At 48.3% G+C, this 21,603-nt stretch overlaps 1 long non-coding RNA gene across 1 annotated transcript; it reads left to right on the top strand.

The window, feature by feature from the left end:
* Positions 1–7,674: 7,674 nt before the first annotated feature.
* On the top strand, positions 7,675–19,872 carry LOC136611103 (uncharacterized). Its single transcript, XR_010790220.1, has 3 exons — positions 7,675–7,692; positions 18,575–18,720; positions 19,813–19,872. It is a non-coding gene; the product is annotated as an uncharacterized lncRNA (long non-coding RNA).
* Positions 19,873–21,603: the final 1,731 nt, after the last annotated feature.

Genomic DNA, 21,603 nt, shown 5'->3' with positions numbered 1-21,603 from the left:
GAGCGGCCAAAACGATAGAGAACCCCCACAAATGACCCCATTTTGAAAACTAGACCCCTTAATGAATTCATCTAGGGGTGCACTGCGTATTTTGACCCCACAGTATTTGAATGAATCTAAGCAAAGCAAAAGGAAAAAATTACGATTTTCATTTTTTTGGCAATTTTGTCAATTTAAAAGCTGTTTTTTTTGTACAGTGTACATAGGAATGAAGACTTGCACCCCAAAATGGATACCCCCGTTTTTCCCGTGTTCAGAAACATACCCATTGTGGCCCTAATCTACTTACAAGACGCATGGCTAGGCCCATAATGGAGGGAATGCCCGCTGGACTTCAGGGCAGAACTGAATAAATTCCAGGCCCCATTGCCCACTTATACGGAAAAAAAATTGATTTCCTAAAAATAATCCCCACCCCCCCCAACCCCCCGCCATCCTCATTTTTTGGCATTCCCTAAATATTCGATAAAGGTAATAATATAAACTGCGTTTTATGTCTGAAGACAGGGGTAATTACGGAGGCTGCTTGTGATGGGCCCATGGGGCAAGAAAACCGGGATCCCCCCTCCTCTCATGTATTTTGGGTGGTATTTCGTGACCTCAGCGGCGGGGATGGGGTGTAAAAAGTGGCGCTCTGTGAGGCTTTGTAATTTTGCTGCGGTGCTGCGGTGTCACAGAGAAGGCGCTCAACAAGCTGCTCCTGGAACTGCAGGAAGGCGAGCGTTCCAGGGGCTTCTTGTAAATTACGGATTACAGGTAGCGGTCTGAATAACGCCGGGCTCACACGGCCGTATGCAGAATCCGCTTGCGGAGGCCCGCAGCGGAATCCAGCTGTGAGCCCGGCTGTGACCCTGCGTACGGCCGCGTAATGTACTGCGCATAACTGACTACTCACACAGGCGGTCATGCGCAGTACACCGTTGTTTGTTTTTATTTCCCGCGCCGTCGCTTAGAGATGACCCGGGTACACGCAGCCCGTACACAATATATTTGCATATGGGCTGCAAGTATATCCGCGGTCATAGAGCACAATGGGCTCCAGGTCGCAGATATTCGCGGTAAAATATAGCATGCTGTGTTCTGTTTCTGCGAGTGGATTACGTAATTCCGACCCGCTAATTGGGGGGAATTGTGTAATCCAATGCATGCGATTGATCCGTGGATTACCGCTAATCAAGCGCATGCAGAACCCATAATTCCTCTCCGGTCATGCGTGACCGACCTAATGTTATATCGCTACTTTATCACGTGACCGGGGACCGCTCAGCGAGGCCCCCGGTCACTGCTCCAAGCACTCGGTGACCGTTGGTCGCTGGGAGCAAGGAGATTTAAAATTTCCTGGGCTCCCCGCCTCCTGCGAATGTGTCCGGCATTTTGCCGGTGGGCGCATGCGCAGCAGCCGGAAGGGTCCATGGAGGATAATCGCATCTGGATTCAAATGCGGAAGCCTCCGAGAAGATGTTTCATCTCCCCCCACCGATCGCATCGGTGAGGGGAGATGAAACTGCCACTTTTTAAAGAACTTTTACGTGATCGCCATTATGCATTGTATAACGGCAATCACGTGACCAGTAACCGCATACCACGGCTCTCCGTGACATCTCCACGCTCTTGGCTACCTTTGGTAGCCAGGAGCAGGGAGATTTTACATTTCTTGGGCAATATTTCACTTTTGCGCATGCGTCCGCCATCATGCTGACGGGCGCATGCGCCGAAGCTGGGGTCCTCAGAGAATAAAGCCCACTTCCGGAGGACGAAAAAACACTATTGGCTGGTCGTTAAGGGGTTAAGTTAGAGAAAAACCCCTTAATGACACAAGATGTAAGTTTATGTCCTGGGTGCCTGGTATTTAAAGCAACAGAAAGTAAGCCGGGTGTGACAGACATTGAACCCACTGGCGTACATATAGGAGTCGCTGGGGCCCGGCCCCTAAGCCAGTAGGGCTCAGAGGGCGCCCTTTCCACTCGCTGACTGACTGCAGAGTTACTTTCACTTGGCGCTCTGCGGCCTCTCCTGCACGCCGGCGCCTCCTCCCGGACCTCCGCTCAGTCTCCTCCCCTGTCTTGTTCTCCTCCACGATCACCAGAGGGGAGGAGTCTGAGCGGAGGTCCGGGGGGAAGTGTCTCCGTGCAGGAGAAGCTCCCCGCGGTGCACAGAGTGCCTAGTGATAGGCAGACCGAGGGCTCTACATCGTGCCGCCCTCCCCTGACTCCTACAGTCATCCTCAGCCAGCAGGGGAATGGAGGTGGAGCTGCTGACAGAAAGTGTAAGTACTGACTCACACATGTCTGTCTCAGTGGGGGAGGGGGGTCAGAGTAGCAGGCAGCGTGAGAGGGAGGGGAAGGGAATCAGGTAGGGGCATCCTGTGTCAGAAGGGGCAGAGACAGCCATGAAGGGGCATGGGATGGACCATGCTAGGGCATCCTGTGTCAGAAGGGGGAGACAGCCATGAAGGGGCATGGGATGGACCATGCATGGGCATCCTGTGTCAGAAGGGGGAGACAGCCATGAAGGGGCATGGGATGGACCATGCTAGGGCATCCTGTGTCAGAAGGGGTAGAGACAGCCATGAAGGGGCATGGGATGTACCATGCATGGGCATCCTGTGTGATGGGAGAGCCATAAGCCCATTCTCACACTGGCGCTGATTACTGCGGCTCTTTGAACGCTGCAGTAATCGCAGTAAAACACTCCCATTGTTTTCCATGGGGCCTTGCAGATATTTGCTTGATTTCAAGCGCTGTTTGCTGTATTTTGCCGGTTTTAGCGCCCCTCATCAGTGACGTGCGCTAAACCCCAGTATGGACCAAAAATGAACGTAAAATCCAGCAAAACACCGCAATCCAAATGGCAGAGTTTTGCCGGGCGCCTGTGTGAGAGCGGCCTGAAGCCATGGTCACACACACCATCAGTAAAACGCTGCATTTAAAGACGCGATTTTGAGTGGTGTTTAACCCCTTCCCGCCCCATGACGTAAGGGTACGCCATGGGAGCCGGGTACTTCCCGCAAAATGACGTACCCTTACGTCATAGGGATAGCGCGAGATCATGACTGATCTCACACTATCCCACAGCGGGAGGCGGCTGTCAGTCATAGCCGGCCTCCTGCTGCAGCAGCGGGGGTGCATCGGAGATGCGCTCCCTTCTGTTAACCCCTTCCCTGCTGCGATCTATGTAGATCGCGGCATGGGAAGGGTTCACAGAGGGAGCGCGCTCCGTCTGTGAAGTTTCCGGGCTCTCGCGATATAATCGCAGAGAGCCCGGCTGGTTGCCATGGCAACAGGACGCCAGAGCCTATGATCGCTGTATAAGCGATAAGGCATGGCAGGACAGAACTCCTGCCATGCCTTATCACAGCGATCATCAGTGCTGTGCTTTAAGTCCCCCAGGGGGACATAGATGGTGTAAAAAAAGATAATAAAAATGTGAAAAAAAGAAAAATGGAAAAAAAAATGTAATAAAACACCTTTTTTTTAATGCTTTTTCTCATATTAGCATAAAAAAAGGTTTAAAAAAAAGGCACATATTTGGTATTGACGCATCCGTAACGACGTGTACAATTAGTTGAAGATGCTTTTTATTCTGCACAGCAAAAAGCGTTAAAAGAAACACTAAAAAACAGGCAAAATGCAAATTTTTAGCATTTTGCCTCTCAAAAAAGGCAATAAAAGTGATCAAAAAGCTGTACATTCCCCAAAATGGCACCAATAGAAACTACAGCTCGTCTCACAAAAAATAAGCCCTCATAGAGCTCCGTACATAGAAAAATAATAACGTTAAAAAAAGATTTCCAAAAAAAGGGTTTTCATGGCAGAAAAGTGGAAAAACCAAAAAGAGTAAGAATTTTGGTATTGTTGTAATCGCAGAAAAAATGGATTGTGTCATTTATGCTGCATGATTAACGCTGTAAAAAAAAAAATCTATGGCAGAATTGATGCGTTTTCTCTTCCTGTTATAAAAAAAAAAAATAAAGGTTTTACAATACAGTAAATGTACCCAAAAAGGGCACCGATAAAAACTACAGCTCGCCACGCAGAAAACAAGCCCTTATACGGAAAAGTAAAAAAGTTATGGCTTTCGAAAAATGGAAATGAAAATCCGCCAAAAATCTTTGCGTCCTTAAGCCCAAAATAGGCCGTGTCAGTAAGGGGTTAAGAACACATTGTACAGCTCTACACTGCGATTTATACGCACCCCATCATTTTAAGGGGCGATGAGGTGTGTTAAAAAGTGCTTAAACACATGAAAATAGAGCAGACAGCTCTCGAAAGTCGCGGTGTTAGAAACGCCTCATCCGAACGTCAGTCTGCCAAGTTCCACTGAAATCAATGAAGGCGTTGTACAGCGGTTACTGCAGTGTTTGAAACGCCGCGGTAAACGCTGTAAGAAAGCGTTGTGTGTGAGAGTGGCCACAAGTACATAAAATGGCGCAGATTGTCCACAGCGGAGAATTCACACAAGTTCCGCATCAAAACCACATGAGAAAAAAATGTCAAAATCCTCGCCATTGGTGAAGGCTTTGGCGCAGGTTTTATGTGTATCCGCAGCAGGTTTCACCCTTCCAATTTTCTTTTGTGGTTTTGATGCAAAATTTTGTGCGGATCGGCCGACTGAAACAAGAGCTGTTTTCCACTACTTGGGCACAGACCCCAAGACCAGTCTCACACGGGTGATAACGCAGAATTATGAAGCCCCGGCTTTTCAATGGTTTCTTTCACATTTTCGATGTTTTCACTGATGTGATGTTGCGTGGGAAAACAAATCGCTGCCTGCCCTATCTTTGTGCGTTCTGCGCTTTTTTATCGCCCATGTTTCCCTATGGAGCCTTCGTTTTATCGTATCGCACGAACTTGCGATTTTAGTGCAATGCGATTTTTAACATTAGAAACTCCTATTGTCTTTCTCGCGTGAAAACTGCAAACGATGGCGATGTTTTTGTGAAAAAAAGCATCGCTGATGCTCTATGAGAAAAACTGCAATATTGCTGCAATTTTGCGATCACCCTTGTAAATCTAGCCTAAGAGCATGGGGAGGGGGGCCCAAGCTAAACTTCTGCACCCGGGCCCATGAGCCTCTAGTTACGCCCCTGAATGAACCCCTTACATACCGCAATCAATCGTCGTTAGGTGTACTATAGTAGAAAGGTTTCACTTCTGCTGAAATCAGTGGGAACGATGCCTCCTATTACACTTCTGTCTCTGACTGCTATGATGAGCCAGATGTGTGATAGGAGGCAGCGCTCCCACCGAATTCAATGGGACTCGTATTGCATTCTTGGCTCTCGCCATCGATGACTAATTATGGCCTGCTGCATTGATAGTGGGCTGGAAGATCAGCTGATTGGTGGGGATATTGAACGGTGGACCCCTTTCGATAAACTATTTGACTTATCCTGAGGATAAAGTCTTAAATAGTAAAAGCATAGCATGCCCCTTTAACAGATAACCAGGAGATGAATCTGTGTGTTCTCCGCAGGATTGCTAGAAGACTGTTTCAGCAGCATGTAGACCAGTGATGGGCAACCTTTTGAGCTCAGTGTGCCAAAATTCGCCAAAAAAACGACCAAAAAAATCCATATATTTGCGATATTCATAGTTTAAACAACAAAAAAGTATAATTGTAATGTATAACTGTATTTAGTAAACCTAAAACACCCATAGCACAGGCCCTCGCCTCTCCCAGCCTCCCCCTCACTTATCTTAGTAATGATGAGCCCCCAGCAGCAACAGCGCCCCCTCCCCTCCTCCCTCCAGCAGCGACAGCTGGACCCCCACAGCAGCGACAGCGGGCTCCGAGACCCACGCACTCGCCCCATCCACGTCCTGGAAGCTCTGCTCCTCCGCGCCGCTAGCAGAGATGATCTCCGGTGCACACTGACGTCAGTGTGCTGCCAGACTCCTCCCCCGACACTCTCGCGGAACCAAGTGGTAAGAGATGTCAGGGGAGGGGAAAGGCGGATCCCGGCTGCACACTGACATCACAGTAGCGCTGGTTAGTGAATACCAGCAGGGAAGCCGCGGCCCCTGCTAGTATTCACCAGTGGGGTGAACGGCCGACAGTGGCCGCATGTCAGCGACTATGGCTACGTGTGTCAGTGCTGACACGCGTGTCATAGGTTCGCCATCACGGATGTAGACTATTCTGCAGACTGACAAACACCGGGGACAAGATGAGTTCTGGTTTTCTTTTATAATTCATTTCTAGACTTTGTGTTCCTTCAGCAGCCATTTTTAAGGAGATCAGTGTGTTCCCCTGACATGTCTGTGTTAGTAATTGGTAATATTCCTTATGAAGTAACAATACTGCAATGCATCTTTTTATAACGGTTTTACTGTTGGTCTATTTTTCCTCCTGGAAATCTGACTATATGGATAAGATGGCGTTACAATTGGCTTTCCTAATAGGGTGTGTGTTTCTACACGGTCTTACACTTTCCCCCACCAATGAGTACTGACCGTATAACACCCGGTTGTCTTTTTATACATTTCTGTGAGGAACTAGAGGGATGTCCCTATTGAACACCCTTTCAATTAAGTTGGGCTGAAGTATAATACCAGACATGGGGTTTAGGGCTCCTGCACACTTGGGTTTTTCTAGAGCAGTTTTTTTTCTCGTGATATCACTGTGTTTTTTGTTTTTTTTTACACAAATTACAATTGGACTTTCTGTTGTTAAAAACGCATCGCACAAAAATCGCCAAGCACAAACCTGCGATTTTTTTTTTTATGCAATGCCCTTTTAACATTAGAAAGTCCCATTGACATTTGCGGTAAACGCAGCAATATTGCGTGAAAAAAAACGTGCAAGAAAAACGCAAGTGTGCAAGATCCGTTATAGAGACAAGTCTGTAACAAATGCTGTGTCCCTTTTTTTCTTGCGATCATGGGGGGTCCCAGCAATTAGACCCTCAGTGATCATATAGATTAATTTGATTAATACGTAGAGAGGCAGATCTCCATTCTGTCCAGGAAATAACCCAGAAGTGTTCAGCTCCTTCCACCACACACGCTTCAGTGCTATAACCGTCTCTCCTCTTGTTATAGACCCTGTATCTGCCCTGATCGCTGTGTTCACGTACTGGAGAAGTTCTTGCATCGTGGAGCGCTGGCCGCCCTCGTCTGGGAAGTTAGTCCGCAGCAGATGGAGGCGACGCCAACTCCAATCTTACATGAAGCCCTCCTGACGAGGATCTGCAGCATCCTGGATCAGTTGGTCAATTGTCTCCTAAAGCACAATAAAGTTGTCTTCTACCCTAAAACTTACTACCCCCATGCAGGGAACGCCATATTACGTGTGCTGCAGATGGCTTCTGTATCTGAGAGGTAAGTGTAGACCTAGTGGAAATACAGATATACACAAGTGCCTGTAGCAACCAATCAACTCATTGATTTCCTTTCTCAGATAGCCAACCGCTTATATCTGGGCAACTGCCCCAGTTTTCTATTGCAGCGATTCTTGTAAACCTCCCCAGTCTTAGAATTGCTGGACACTATAGGACTTTTCAAACTTCTAGTGACAACTTTTGCCACATCAGGGGTGGGGGGGGGGCAGTCCTGCCTTGGAATTGAGGAATTGTGCTGTAAAGTGAGGCAGCTCATACTTCATGTCTTTTCCCTTTCTTGGATTGGAAAGGTTACTCCATTGCTTTCATATCTCAGCTCCTGGGAGAAGTGTGCATGCAGGGTCATCAAAGTGAGTATCTTAGTTTTTATGAAAACCATTTCCTAACCCTTGTAAAACTAGGGTGTTAGTGGCCCAGTACATGCTTTCCTGGCCCACGCTCCTTAATGTCATACATTTATGTCTTATGTAGATGCTCTGTGCAAAACTGTCTTGTCATTCTGTTATGTGTATTGCACAGCTGCAGCAAGTGCGAGGTTAAGTGTTTGCAAAGTCTGGAGACTGTCTGTAAATGTATCAATTTATAAAAGTGAGTGTTTGAGAGCGGGAAGGGAGTCCTTGTCTTGTGGAGTTGTAGTCAAGAGGTCCAGCTACATTTAGCCCTCGTAGTGAAGCATGGAAGAGGAGGAGAGGTTTTCCCAGATGTGCATGTGAGGAGGAAGGAGTGAGCCCCACCTAAGTAGAGCGAGAGCAACCGTAAGTGAGTGCTTGTCAAGGCCCAGTGCAGAGGTACTGTCTACGTGATAATTTCCTACGTGACCATCAGGATCTAGTGGATCACCGCTTCGAGGTGGTACACCCATTTTGTCTTTCACACCCAGTTGTCCTGAAGTCTAGATCACCGGGCTGGAGGTACTACTGTTCGTCTATTAATTTCCTGCACTGTCATTGCTCTAAATTGTCCCTTGAATTGTTAAAGTTTGTCAAGTAAAGTTTATTCCAGGCCCTGACCGTTCCCAGGGACCTCCGGTATTTCATATCTGTTTGCAGCTCGTTTTATTCTCCGCCGGAGTTCATTCTGGTCTGTACTGGAACGATGGCATCACCTGTGACAAACCACCTCTGTTCTACCATCTATTGGACATCCCTATCTTAGGGGTGTCAGAAAGAGGTCCAGCACTGCCCTAGCCTTGGCTGTGTGCGTCCTTTCGGGAGGGAGCATGGCAAGTGCCGCTGTGACAAGTCAGCATCTTGTTCCCTCAGCTACTTGGCGTCTGACATGCTACGGGATGCTGCAACGGGCTCCTTCACATGAACATATTGTTAGTGTATTCCGTGCAGGTAATACGCTGTACGAATCTGCCATAAGCTCCCATGCTGCCGATTACATATTGGGCACAATAAAGATCGTGGCATGCTCTATCTTGGCGCATATTACACAAGCCTACATGCCAAGATAGTGCATAGTGATCGGCGGCCCACAGCAAGTACACAATGTCATTGCATACTTGCTGCATGCTGTGCGACTGTAACATGCTGGCAGCACACAACAATTTGCGCTTGTGTACAGCTGCCCTAAAAGCCAGAGATTTCTTATGATGCAGGTATATTAAGACTTTCACCATCTTCTCACAGCCTTTTCTTAAAGCAGAACAAGGTAGCAAGAGGCTCACTTATTACAGTGATACGTCTGCTATATGTATTTGTGCAGTAGTTTGGTAGAAGCTTGACTTTTATCAGTAGCAGCCAGACACAGAGGACTACAGGATTCCTTGATATTCGTGAGCTGCAGCTGTCTGGCTCACCCCATCCTCCAGCCACTGGCGTACATAGAGGAGTCGCTGGGGTCACGATCGCGACCCGGCCCCTAAGCCAGGAGGGCCCAGAGGGCCCCCTTTCCATTCGCTGACTGACTGCAGAGTTACTTTCACTTGGCGCTCTGCGGCTTCTCCTGCACGCCGGAGCCTCCTCACGGACCTCCGCTCAGTCTCCTCCCCTGTCTTGTTCTCCTCCACGATCACCAGAGGGGAGGAGTCTGAGCGGAGGTCCGGGGGGAAGTGTCTCCGTGCAGGAGAAGCTCCCCGCGGTGCACACAGTGCCTAGTGATAGGCAGACCGAGGGCTCTACATCGTGCCGCCCTCCCCGACTCCTACAGTCATCCTCAGCCAGCAGGGGAGCGGATGTAGTTCGTCCAGCAGCAACCTGACAGAAAGTGTAAGTACTGACTCACACATGTCTGTCTCAGTGGGGGAGGGGGGTCAGAGTAGCAGGCAGCGTGAGAGGGGGAAGGGAATCAGGTAGGGGCATCCTGTGTCAGAAGGGGGAGAGACAGCCATGAAGGGGCATGGGATGACCCATGCATGGGCATCCTGTGTGATGGGAGAGCCATAAGCCCGTTCTCACACTGGCGCTGATTACTGCGGCTCTTTGAACGCTGCGGTAATCGCAGTAAAACACTCCCATTGTTTTCAGTGGAGCCTTGCAGACATTTGCTCGATTTCAAGTGCTGTTTGCTGTATTTTGCCAGTTTTAGCGCACCTCATCAGTGACGTGCGCTAAACCCCAGTATGGACCAAAAATGAACGTAAAATCCAGCAAAACACCGCAATCAAAATGGCAGAGTTTTGCCGAGCGCCTGTGTGAGAGCGGGCTGAAGCCACGGTCACACACACCATCAGTAAAACGCTGCATTTAAAAAGACGCGATTTTGAGTGGTGTTAAACCCCTTCCCGCCCCATGACATAAGGGTACGTCATGGGAGCGGGGTACTTCCCCCAAAATGACTACCCTTACGTCATAGGGATAGCGCGAGATCATGACTGATCTCACACTATCCCACAGCGAGAGCCCGGCAACTTGACAGACGGAGCGCGCTCCCTGCTGTTAACCCCTTCCCTGCTGCGATCTATGTATATCGCGGCATGGGAAGGGTTCACAGAGGGAGCGTGCTCCGTCTGTGAAGTTGCCGGGCTCTCGCGATATAATTGCAGAGAGCCTGGCTGGTTGCCATGGCAACAGGATGCCAGATACCGGTGTCTGTGTTGCCAGAGCCTATGATCACTGTATAAGCGATAAGGCATGGCAGGACAGAAGTCTTATCACAGCGATCATCAGTGCTGTGCTGTAAGTCCCTCGGAGGGACACAAGTTGTGTAAAGAAAAGAAAAGAAAAATGTGAAAAAAAGAAAAATGTAAAAAAGCACCTTTTGTTTTATGCTTTTTCTCATATTGGCATAAAAAAGGTAAAAAAATAAATAAAATGGCACATATTTGGTATCGACGCGTCCGTAACGACTTGTACAATCAGTTAAACACGCTTTTAATTCTGCATAGCAAAAAGCGTAAAAAAAAACGCTTAAAAACAGAGGCAAAATGCTAATTTTTAGCATTTTGCCTCCCAAAAAATGCAATAAACGTGATCAAAAGAGCCATATATTCCCCAAAATGGTACCAATAGAAACTAAAGCTCGTCTCGCAAAAAATAAGCCCTCACAGAGCTCCGTACATAGAAAAATAAAAATGTTAGAGGACTTTGAATGCAGCGATTTAGAAAAAAAAGGGTTTTCATTGCAGAAAAGTGGAAAAACCTAAAGAAAATATAAGAATTTTGGTATCGTTGTAACCGTACCGACCCGCAGAAAAAAATGTATTGTGTCATTTATGCTGCATGATTAACGCTGTAAAAAAAATAATCTATGGCAGAATTGATGCGTTTTCTCTCCCTGTTATAAAAAAAAAAATTAAAAAGTTTTACAACATAGTCTATGTACCCAAAAATGGCACCATCAAAAACTACAGTTCGTCACGCAAAAAACAAACCCTTATACGGCCGCGTCGACGGAAAAGTAAAAAAGTTATGGCTTTTAAAAAGTGGAGATGAAAATCCGCCAAAAATCGTTGCGTCCTTAAGCCCAAAATAGGCCGTGTCATTAAGGGGTTAAGAACACATTGTACAGCTCTACACTGCCATTTTTACGTACCCCATCATTGTAAGGGGCGATGAGGGGTGTTAAAAAGTGCGTAAACACATGAAAATAGAGCAGACAGCTCTCGAAAGTCGCGGTGTTAGAAACGCCTCATCCGAACGTCAGTCTGCCAAGTTCCATTGAAATCAATGAAGGCGTTGTACAGCGTTTACTGCAGTGTTTGAAACGCCGCGGTAAACGCTGTAAGAAAGCGTTGTGTGTGAGAGTGGCCACAAGTACGTAAAATGGCGCAGATTGTCCGCAGCGGAGAATTCACACAAGTTCCGCATCAAAACCACATGAGAAAAAAATGTCAAAATCCGCGCCATTGGTGAAGGCTTTGGCGCAGGTTTTTATGTGTATCCGCAGCAGGTTTCACCCTTCCAATTTTCTTTTGTGGTTTTGATGCAAAATTTTGTGCGGATCGGCCGACTGAAACAAGAGCTGTTTTCCACTACTTGGGCACAGACCCCAAGACCGGTCTCACATGGGTGATAACGCAGAATTATGAAGCCCCGGCTTTTCAATGGTTTCTTTCACATTTTCAATGTTTTCACTGATGTGATGTTGTGTGGGGAAAAACAAATCGCTGCCTGCCCTATCTTTGTGCGTTCTGCGCTTTTTCATCGCCCATGTTTCCCTATGGAGCCTTCGTTTTATCGTATCGCACGAACTTGCGATTTTAGTGCAATGCGATTTTTAACATTAGAAAGTCCTATTGTCTTTCTCGCATGAAAACTGCAAACGACGGCGATGTTTTTGTGAAAAAAAGTATCGCTGACGCTCTATGAGAAAAACTGCTATATTGCTGCAATTTTGCGATCACCCTTGTAAATCTAGCCTAAGCGCATGGGGAGGGGGGCCCAAGCTAAACTTCTGCACCCGGGCCCATGAGCCTCTAGTTACGCCCCTGCCCCCAGCCACTGATAAACTGCTTCAGACTAATACTGTACATAGATAGACCATGATCAATCAGTGGCCGGAGAGCAGGGTGGTCTAGCTACAGCTTATGAATGGGAGACTACTTCCTGTAGTCATCTGTCTGGCTGCTACTAATACAATGCACGTTTCTCCCCAATTACTGCACCGATACATGCAGTACACGTATCGTTGTAATCCGCCTGACTGTCACTACCTGGTGCTCCGAGATGTTTGAAAAGATGGTGATAGTCTCTTACAAGGAGTTGTCTCACTAGGATGGCTCATTTCCATATTGGCATTTAAGTTACAGCAGACCAGGTCATCCATGTAATATGTGACCACCGTAGCATGTAGTATTACGTTTCTCTGAAGAAGCAGCCGCTGCAGTTTACTTCTACAATGAACAGCCAGCGTCGGATTTCAGCAGCAAAATTGGCTGTTTGCTAGGAGTTGCAGCTGATTTCCGCAGCAACTCATACTATAGGAGTGACTTTTCTGAGCCAATCCGTTTAAGAATAAAGTTAATATAAGGAAGTTTACTAAGGAAATGGATCCCCTGGACAGAACCTGTCCCGGCTGCTATTGAAAACTGCTAAAACTGAGACCAATAGATCCCTGTTTCTGCAGGTTTCTGTTAACTTCTAGCACACGTGTCAAACACAAGGCCCGCGGGCCGATCATGTTATGTGGCCCGCGGCATGCCGACGGCCGCTCACCACTGTAGTGATTACCAGCTGGGGTGCCGCAGCTCCCCACTTGTAATCACACTGACAGCGCTGATCCCAGCGCGCACTCTGACATCAGAATCCTTCTCCCCAGTCCCCTGCTCTTCAGTTCCGCAGGAGAGGACTCAGGGAGGAAGCGTGCCGTACTGCACACTGTGCACCCGGGCGCATATGAACTTTTTCCACAAGACTTTTGCACTATTGAGCAATTCCAGCAACGTGATTGGTTGTCTGGGTTGGCTGATTCACGGTGATTGGTTGTCTGGGTTGGCTGATTCACAGTGATTGGTTGTTTGGGTTCGCTGATTCACCAAGCAACCAATCAGGTTGCTGGAATTGCTCAATAGTGCAGAAGTCTTGTGGAAAAAGGTAATATGGCACCCGGGCTCAGCACGATCCGAGGAGGAGCGGCGCTGACAGCAAGGAGGAGGTAAGCATATGGCTGGGGAAGGGGGAAGTCAATATTGCTGCTGGGGGTGGGGGGTTAATATTGTTGTTGCTGGGAGGAGGTTAATATTGCTGATTGCTGCCGGGGGTGAGAGGGTTAATATTGCTGGTGTGTTGGGGGGGGGGGGGTATTTTGCTGCTGGGAGGGGGTTAATATTGCTGTGGGGGTGGGGTGGTAATATTGCTGGCGGGGGTGGGGGTTAATATTGCTGCTGGGTGGGGGTTAATATTTCTGCGGGGGGGAGGGTTAATATTGTTGCTGGGTGTGGGGGAATAATATTGTTGCTGGCAGGGGGTTAATATTGCTGCCGGGTTGGGAAGGGGACGGGGGTTAATATTGCTGCTGGGAGAGGGTTAATATTGCTGCGGGGGTGGGGTGGTAATATTGCTGGTGGGGGTTAATATTGCTGCTGGGTGGGTGGGAGTTAATACTGTTGCTGGGAGGGGGTTAATATTGGTGCGGGGGGAAGGGGTTAATATTGCTGGTGGGTGGGGGGGTTATATTGCTGCTGGGAGGAGGTTAATATTACTGTGGGGGTCGCTATTACTACTGGGGCCACTGTGGGGGTCAATATTTTTACTGGGGCCACTGAGAGTCACTATGACTACTGTGACCACTGTAGGGGTCACTATTACTACTGGGGCCACTATAGGGGTCACTATTACTACTGCGACCACTATAGGGGTCACTATGACTACTGCGACCACTATAGGGGTCACTTATCACTGCGACCACTATGGGGGTCACTATGACTACTGCGACCACTATAGGGGTCACTATGACTACTGCGACCACTATAGGGGTCACTATGACTACTGCGACCACTATAGGGGTCACTATGACTACTGCGACCACTATAGGGGTCACTATGACTACTGCGACCACTATAGGGGTCACTATGACTACTGCGACCACTATAGGGGTCACTATGACTACTGCGACCACTATAGGGGTCACTATGACTACTGCGACCACTATAGGGGTCACTATTAGGGTTCGTTCACACGGACGTAATTGCATTTCGGTCGCACAAATTCGCTACGTATTTGCGCAATCGAAAATCGCTTATACCTACGTATTTGGGCATGCAGAAAAGAACGCAGACGGGCCCACTGAGATGGTGCGCTAATATGCAGTGAATACATCGGTTTCCTGCGCGGCCCATTCACTCCAATGGCCTATCGTGGTGCGTAGTATGCAACAAAATAGGTTATGCTGTGTGACAATATACATCATGTGAATGAAATCACTGAAACCAATGGCTTCTATTCACTGCATATTATGTACGCAAATACGCTGGTGTGAACGAGCCCTCACTATACTGTCTTACAATCGGCCCTTTGAAGGTCACCATAAGCCCGATGTGGCCCTCCGTGAAAATGAGTTTGACACCCCTGTTCTAGCACTTTGTGCTGGGGGGAATAGCACGGTGGACTGCGCTGTTCTTTTCGGCATAAAATGCCAGAAATGAATGGAAGCCTGCTGTAACACAGGCCTATTGGTCTCCATTTCAGCAGTTTTCAATAATGGCCATTTTTGGGGGTTTTAAACGGACGCCATAACGGGACCCTTGGATGGAGCTGAAAACAAGATGTGAATGGAGTTTAAAGGGGTTGTCCAACTGTGCAAAATGGCTCTTTATACTTCTGTATGGCTTTTACAAAGCACTTTGTAATAAAATGTGTGCTTTGTAATTATGCCATACAGAAGATATATACCTACCTGATCCGGTGCCCTCCCCCCCCCCCCCCCCCCCTATATTTACCAGTCCGTTGCCTTGGCTCCAACCAGTCCAGCGGTGGCTCTTCTCCTAACAGTCCCGCAGGCGCAGTAGCTGGTCCTGGCTGGTCAGGTCCCTGGGGAACGCGCCTGATGCAGGCGCATGCACAGTCTTCTCCTGCTCCATGGCAATGGCTTCCCCTGGCTTCGGCAGAAGAGGAGTAGCTTCCCCTGGCGGACCGCCCTTCTGTGTAAGTCACTGGTCTGGGGGGGGGGAGGGGGTGCGGGAGTCGGGCGGCCTGTCACTTGTCGCTCTTGGGTGCTGTCACATAGACTTCTTGCGGGGGTGGGTATGCTTTCACATAGACTTGTCGCTGTGCTGTTTGCTGTGGGATGTGCTGTCACATAGACTTGTTGCTGTGGGGTGTGCTGTTACATAGACTTGTCGCTGTTGGGTGCTCTCACATAGACTTCTTGTGGGGTGGGGGTGCTGTCACATAGACTTGTCGCTGTGCTGTTTGCTGTCACAGACTTGTCGCTGTGCTGTTTGCTGTCACAGACTTGTCGCTGTGCTGTTTGCTGTCACAGACTTGTCGCTGTGCTGTTTGCTGTCACATAGACTTGTCGCTGTGCTGTTTGCTGTCACATAGACTTGTCGCTGTGCTGTTTGCTGTCACATAGACTTGTCGCTGTGCTGTTTGCTGTCACATAGACTTGTCGCTGTGCTGTTTGCTGTCACATAGACTTGTCGCTGTGCTGTTTGCTGTCACATAGACTTGTCGCTGTGCTGTTTGCTGTCACATAGACTTGTCGCTGTGCTGTTTGCTGTCACATAGACTTGTCGCTGTGCTGTTTGCTGTCACATAGACTTGTCGCTGTGCTGTTTGCTGTCACATAGACTTGTCGCTGTGCTGTTTGCTGTCACATAGACTTGTCGCTGTGCTGTTTGCTGTCACATAGACTTGTCGCTGTGCTGTTTGCTGTCACATAGACTTGTCGCTGTGCTGTTTGCTGTCACATAGACTTGTCAATGTGCTGTTTGCTGTCACATAGACTTGTCGCTGTGCTGTTTGCTGTCACATAGACTTGTCGCTGTGCTGTTTGCTGTCACATAGACTTGTCGCTGTGCTGTTTGCTGTCACATAGACTTGTCGCTGTGCTGTTTGCTGTCACATAGACTTGTCGCTGTGCTGTTTGCTGCCACATAGACTTGTCGCTGTGCTGTTTGCTGCCACATAGACTTGTCGCTGTGCTGTTTGCTGCCACATAGACTTGTCGCTGTGCTGTTTGCTGCCACATAGACTTGTCGCTGTGCTGTTTGCTGCCACATAGACTTGTCGCTGTGCTGTTTGCTGCCACATAGACTTGTCGCTGTGCTGTTTGCTGCCACATAGACTTGTCGCTGTGCTGTTTGCTGCCACATAGACTTGTCGCTGTGCTGTTTGCTGCCACATAGACTTGTCGCTGTGCTGTTTGCTGTCACATAGACTTGTCGCTGTGCTGTTTGCTGTCACATAGACTTGTCGCTGTGCTGTTTGCTGTCACATAGACTTGTCGCTGTGGGGTGTGCTGTCACATAGACTTGTCGCTGTGGGGTGTGCTGTCACATAGACTTGTCGCTGTGGGGTGTGCTGTCACATAGACTTGTCGCTGTGGGGTGTGCTGTCACATAGACTTGTCGCTGTGGGGTGTGCTGTCACATAGACTTGTCGCTGTGGGGTGTGCTGTCACATAGACTTGTCGCTGTGGGGTGTGCTGTCACATAGACTTGTCGCTGTGGGGTGTGCTGTCACATAGACTTGTCGCTGTGGGGTGTGCTGTCACATAGACTTGTCGCTGTGGGGTGTGCTGTCACATAGACTTGTCGCTGTGGGGTGTGCTGTCACATAGACTTGTCGCTGTGGGGTGTGCTGTCACATAGACTTGTCGCTGTGGGGTGTGCTGTCACAGACTTGTCGCTGTGGGGTGTGCTGTCACATGGACTTCTGTGGGGGTGGGGGTGCTGTCACATAGACTTGTCGCTGTTGGGTGCTGTCACATAGACTTGTCGCTGTTGGGTGTGCTGTCACATAGACTTGTCGCTGTTGGGTGTGCTGTCACATAGACTTGTCGCTGTGGGGTGTGCTGTCACATAGACTTGTCGATGTTGGCTGTGCTGTCACATAGACTTGTCGATGTTGGCTGTGCTGTCACATAGACTTGTCGATGTTGGCTGTGCTGTCACATAGACTTGTCGATGTTGGCTGTGCTGTCACATAGACTTGTCGATGTTGGCTGTGCTGTCACATAGACTTGTCGATGTTGGCTGTGCTGTCACATAGACTTGTCGATGTTGGCTGTGCTGTCACATAGACTTGTCGATGTTGGCTGTGCTGTCACATAGACTTGTCGATGTTGGCTGTGCTGTCACATAGACTTGTCGATGTTGGCTGTGCTGTCACATAGACTTGTCGATGTTGGCTGTGCTGTCACATAGACTTGTCGATGTTGGCTGTGCTGTCACATAGACTTGTCGATGTTGGCTGTGCTGTCACATAGACTTGTCGATGTTGGCTGTGCTGTCACATAGACTTGTCGATGTTGGCTGTGCTGTCACATAGACTTGTCGATGTTGGCTGTGCTGTCACATAGACTTCTTGCGGGGTTGAGGGGGACACTGGGGGGGGTGCACTGTGGGGGGTTACACTGTGGAGGGGCATGTGTGTGGTGGGGGCACTGAGGGGGTGTACTGTTTGGGCACTGTGAGGGGGGGGCATGTGTGTGTAGGGCATGTTTGGTGCTCCTTTCACTTTCAATAGCAGAGGATCGCGATCCTCTGCTATTGAAAGTACTGCTAGAGATCACGATCTGCTCCTACTGCTGTGACAGCTGTAGCAGGAGATTCCTTCATCTCCCCAGCATGTCACCTCATTACTGGATACTGGGACACTGCTGTCACAGTGTCCAGTGATAAGGGGACATGCTGGGGAGATGAAGGAATCTCCTGCTACAGCTGTCACAGCAGTAACAGGACATCGCACTACTCTCCCTGCCCTCTCATTGCTTTGAATGGAGCCGGCCGGCTGACGGCTCCATTCAAAGCAATGAAGCGTGCGTCTCCATTATGACGCCGGTCCTCCAGTCATGTGACCGGTGTTATTGGGAGCGCGCACACTGGGGAGAGAGAGGCAGCAGTGCATCATGGGGACTACCCAGCGACGCCATCTTTAAAAAATCCTTCAGGCCAGCTTTATAAGGGGAAGAAAAGGAATAAAAAGGTGAGCAAAATATCGTTTTTTATGGGTAGAGCTGTGGTGTGTGATGCTTCTACTCTACAGGGCATTAATGGGAAAAAAATCAGTTTGGGCAGCGGGACAACCCCTTTAAGTACTAACTTGGCTGATCAGAAGTATCCTGTAATTAGGGAACATCCCTTGAAGGTGGATGGGATAACCATGTTCTGCCTCTTTATTACAGGGGAGCTGTTTAATGTGCTGTTACCTCGCCTGACCACGCTTGTCCAGTCAGACTGCATCTGGCAGAGGATCTGTTGGAGACTGATAGTCTGTTCCTGACCGGTGGATGGAGCCAGTGGTATCTGCACTTGTTCAGGTGGCGGATGGGTAAGTGAGAAATGTCTTGCCATTGCTTCTGCACCACATAAAGCTGACCATACATTTCGGACAGTCGTATGCCAAGCAAGCTCATTTGGCCAACGGCTATCCGTCTTGACCCCCCCCCCCCCCACTTTTACATAACCATTTGTGGCTCTGCCGACCGTGCTTGTGTTCTGGATGGGGAGAGGGCAATAAGCTTATTCCCCTGCAAACAAAAAAGGATTGGACGTGTTGAATTTCAGCTGCGTGAAAGGTTTCTTTGAAAACCGCCAATGCTGATCGCATGTTAGTAAATGGAGGGGCGCTATAGTTCTTTAAAAGTTCAGTTGCCAGGGTTTACACTTCTTTACAGGCAACCCGAGGAAGGTGCCAGGGACGTTGTATGCATGGGAGTTCTTCCTAAAGGCTATGTCTGCCTTTGTATACATTCTTTTCTAATTTCTTTAACACCACTACAATAAAAAAAATGGAAGCAGTAATCTTCTGCTGTTTTGTGTAGACAATGCTGATATGTATTATATTTAATATATATTTTTATTCTCCCCACAGTACAGAATGCAAGTACCCCCAATGTCGCTTTATTCTGCATTCCCTCCAATCTTGCTTCTTTATATTAAAGGGTTTTTCCTAATAATGAAATATTGGTGGCACTGGAAGGAGGGGGTGAGGTAATAGTAAAATGAATACTTCCCTCTCTGCTCACCGGCTGCTTCATGCCCCCTTTTCCCCATTGCCCTTATGGCCAGTCTGTTTTACATCAGCTGCAGCAGTCATTTGGTGGTTTACCAATGTGACTGTTAGAGCCAGTGTCAGACCCCAAAACAGAATGGATTGTCATTAGTGAACTCCCATGAACAGGCCCACTACTAGATTATGTGCCCTGTAGATGGGATGTCACTGGGGACAGATGACCCAGTGACGTGGAATCGAAACGCTTAAATGGTGGTTTGGGGGCAGTGGGGTTAATTGTTCAATAGAAAAACCTGTGGACAGTAGAAGAGAAGGCAGATGATATGAAGGCAGATGACCATAGGATCAGATCTAACACGTCTATATGATAATCTGTATATCTGCATTGTGTACATCTGTCTTTCTTAGGCCGACGTCTCTGTCCCAGATATTGGGTGAACCAAATAAAGACTCCTTTCTTACTCAAAGATGCTGTTTTTGCAGTATGGTCTCAAGGTAATCTCCAAACCTAATAGTTGGAATAACTGAGGTTTTAAAGGGGTGTACAATTACCAAACGATAGCTCTGGAATTCGCAGGAATCTTTTCCCTCTTTCGGAATCACCATAAGGAAAGCTTTCAGGGTCTCTCAGGTAGATTGGTGCCTGCAGTGAGGGAGTTGACGGCCCGCAGGAAATGGGGGACAGGGCATTCGAAAAGGTCTTCTAGTATGATGGGGTGAACCCATCTGGGCCGGGAGCTTTCCCTGTCTGCGATTCTTTTAATGTAAGAGCTAGCTCTTCTGGTGAAATGGGAGTTTCTAGAGACTGAACTGCCTCTCAAGAGAGATGAGGCAGTCCTGAATTTATAAGATAAAAATGGACTGTTGCTCTATGTCAAGTATGCTCCTTCTCTGACATGGGTGGTGATAAGTTATATAAGGACTGATAGTCTCAAAACACCTTTGCTATCTGGGGTATACAAATGGAGGTTACTTCCTGATGTGCAAGTGATATGTGGTATGTAGGAACGAGTCCTCTCCTTCCTCAGGGCGCTGGCGAGAGTGCGGCTGGGTTTGTTACCCAATTTGTAGAAGTGTCTCATACATTTTGTAAAACAGCCTTTAGCATGTGACATGGACAGTAAATGTACTTTGTCTTTTAATTGTGCTAACTCACATCCCGTCCCTGTATCTAGGGTTTGTTTATGAACTGCCTTTAGGCCTCATGTCCACGGGGAAAATCAGATCCGCTGCAGATTCTCCATGGAGAATCTGCAGCGGGTCCCTCCTGCCCCGCGGACATGAGCGCTGAAAATAAGAGTAAATGAGAATAAACTCACCTCCCATCCGCTCCGTTTCTTCTTTTCGCTGCGGCGTCATCTTCTGTGCGTCGCGGCCGGATCTTCTTTCTTCGGCTCGGCGGATGCACATGATAACGTCGGTGACGTGCCCCGCGCATGCGCCGTCCCGAAGAAAAAAGATCCGGCCGCGACGGAGAGAAGATGGCGCCGCGCGAAGAGAAGAAACGGAGCGTGTGAGTAAATCCCGATTTTTGTCTTCCGCGGATCCGGACGGCTTCCATAGGCTTCAATAGAAGCCCGCGGGAGCCCCGCATGAAAATGGAGCATGGTCCAGATTTTTTCATGCTCCATTTTTTTAAAAATCCTTTTTATTGACCATCCGCGGGTATTTATCTACCTGCGGGTGGTCAATGCATCCCTATGGGGTGCGAATCCGCGGGCAGGATAAGAGTTAAAATCCGCTGCGGATTTTAATTCTTATTTTGCCCGTGGACATGAGCCCTTAAGGTCTGGAAATGGCTCAAGAGGTTTGAGTTGGGCCCCTTTGTCCTTTTTTTAATTCTATAATCAATACTAATGAGGGAACCGCGAATAACTCACTTATGGGCCTCCCAAACTGAAAGCAGGGCAGTTTCTGGGACGCAATATTGCTAAAATATTCTTCTAGGGCATCTTGTATCTCCTAGCAATCAATGGATCTTGTATGAGTGATTCATTAAGACGCCACTGCCACGTCCTATCGTGTAGTGAAGGGAGAGAAAGCGAGAACGAGATAAGCATGGGGTTTGAGAAAGAGATGTTGTCCATGTGTGCTGATGTGATGTAAGGGAGGCAAGCATGTTGGATCAGGAAATAGTCTTTTCTGGAATAGGAGTTGTGTGGACGAGAAAAGAAAGTTTAGTCTTTAGTGGAAGGATGA

The sequence above is a fragment of the Eleutherodactylus coqui genome, chromosome 1, assembly GCF_035609145.1.
Source record: "Eleutherodactylus coqui strain aEleCoq1 chromosome 1, aEleCoq1.hap1, whole genome shotgun sequence".
NCBI classification, from domain to species: domain Eukaryota; kingdom Metazoa; phylum Chordata; class Amphibia; order Anura; family Eleutherodactylidae; genus Eleutherodactylus; species Eleutherodactylus coqui.
This window is presented reverse-complemented; position numbering and strand designations above follow the sequence as displayed.